This window comes from Terrapene carolina, unplaced genomic scaffold (genome assembly GCF_002925995.2).
Source record: "Terrapene carolina triunguis isolate 2854851 unplaced genomic scaffold, T_m_triunguis-2.0 Scaffold428, whole genome shotgun sequence".
Lineage (NCBI taxonomy): Eukaryota > Metazoa > Chordata > Testudines > Emydidae > Terrapene > Terrapene triunguis.
In genome coordinates, this window is record NW_020664779.1 from 31,881 (window position 1) to 34,254 (window position 2,374).

Genomic DNA, 2,374 nt, shown 5'->3' on the forward strand with positions numbered 1-2,374 from the left:
GCCGGGGCCGGGACGCCTCTGGGGAACCTCTCTGCTACGCGGAACCGGCAACCATGACGCAGGGGGGCGGGGCAGCGCTGTGAGCTCACATCCGGCTGGGCTCTGTCACCGCCTCTCAGGCCTGCGGGGGGGCTCCGGCTACAGGGACCCTGCCAGGCTGCAGCCCCCAGCCAAAGCCCCGCCCCCGGCCAGCCTGTGGCGCGCGGGACATCCAGCCCGCGGGGGCGGGGAGAGGGCGGGACTGGCGAGCTAGAGCAGGCGGCCCCGTGACATACACTCCCCCACCCCCCCTCTAGAGGCGGGATTAGCCCCTTCCCCGAACCGAACCCCTGGGAAAGCCGGGGGGGTGTTGCCAGCTCGACTGCCCTGGCCCCCTGTGGGGTGGTTCTGAAAGCCCCTGCTCCTGGAGTCCTGTGATGAGGGAAGGCTCTCAGCTTTCATTGCAAAAAGGGGTCTGCCCCTGGGGGCCGCTGAGACAAGCTGGGGAAGGTGACCCTTGAAGGCTCAAAAGTGAGACACCAAGTTATTTGTTTCACTTATAGCATGTTTGTTATTTTGTTTTGTTTTAAATCTCATTATTTTGGAGCCTAACGTAAGTGTGAAGTGGTGGGATATAAGGTCATGCTAAAGTGTATGATACTGTTCGGCCATTAGGCGTCACATACCTGATTTCAGCTCGCCTCAGCCCAGAGCTGTCAGAGCAGTACAACAGTGAACTCATCTGGTGTCTAGCTCTCTGAGACAGAAGCTCTATAGTCAGTCTATACCTGATACAGGAGCTGGGCCTGCTAGTAGCAACCCTATCACCTGCCATGTGGAAGTGTATGACCGGGAGCATGACTAGTGATTTTTGAACACATGGGATTGGCAATGTTGCAGAGAGAGACTGTAACACACCCTTCAAAGTCCTTGTTCCTCTTTCTCCTAGGGGGGGGAGAATGGAGCAGAGAGATTACAATGCACCTAACAATGTCCTTCCGCCAGCCTTGGGAGGGACTGTAACGCTAACAATACCTCTCCCCAGTCCCCAGCAAGACAGGATGAAGAGACTTTAACAGTCAGCAAAATTTCCCTTCTCTCTGGGGATTAAGGATTCTGTAACTCTCTTTTGCTCCTTTTTTCCCTCCCAGAGTGCCCCTTTTGCTTCTGCCAGTCTTTGCAATGAGGAACAAAAAAGCAGCAGCGACTGGTCTCCACAGCACCATTTATAAGTAAGGGCTAGTCAAAATGTTTTGAATGCAAAGCTTTTTCAGCAAAAAAAAAAAAGGGGGGGGCTTTTTATTTTTCTTTCTCAAAATAGAAATATTTTGGGAAAGCATGTCAATATTTTGAAATGTTTGTTTTATCAAAAAATCACTTTCAAAACTTTTCCCAGTATTGTTTAATTTGCCATACTGTAACTTTTGATTGGTGCATTTAGTCACTTGTGGGTATCTTGTTTTCTTGAGTGGATGGGGGTATAGTCATAAATACTTGGACAGCATGTAATTAAGTCATTTGAACTATGCCTTCCAGAAGACAAGCTGATTGGTTGGCTCCCTCACAAAGAAGCCAGAATAATCAACAAGGCCAGGCTATATGATGAGACTGACCTGTTAGTGGTTACAGGGCTGTTGGTCCCCCCTACACCCCTAAAAAAAATCTTTATAGGAGCAGGCAGTGGTGGTATGTTTTCTGTAGGAAACTCACAATTTTTGTTGGGCTTTTTTTGCTTTTAACTCCTCTACTTTCAACTTAAGAGGAAGGGCTGCAGCAGTGAGGTGCAATACAGCACATTCTCCTCTCCTGCAGTTGATGCTGAAGTTACTGGGATCAGGATGAGGTGATAGGCATCTTCAGCATCCCTTAATGCGTGTCATGGGTGCATCTGTGCTCTTCTAGGTCAACCAAATGGGGAATTAGCTAGCCCATTTCCTTCTCCCCATGTCCAGGTTTAGATGTTAGAGAAGAAATGATCTAGTAGAGAGGCCTGTGCTTTTACTTGAGTCCTGGTGGATTTCCAGTAGGTTTGTCCTACTTACTCCTCTGTGAGGCTTAGAGGAGAATTTATTTTCATACGTTTGAGATATAAGGAAGAGTCTCTTCAGGTGGCTTTTGGTTGTTTTGGGGAATTGTCCTGAGACTTGTTTCTTTTTAAGAACTGTTTTGAATGTAAAAATCTCTATTCTATATTTTTAATACTGAGAAATTGGATTAATTCCTTCCTTGATACTTTTCTTCTTTCATGGCATGGCTCTGGATGAATTTTCTCAAACCTAGAATGAAATAGAAAGGGATCTTGGTTACCATTTTAGTTTGAAAACGAATGTGAACAGCAAGAAGCCTGGGATAGGATTAGGGAAACTGTTTTCTGTTTTTGTTGGATTCTTCCTTC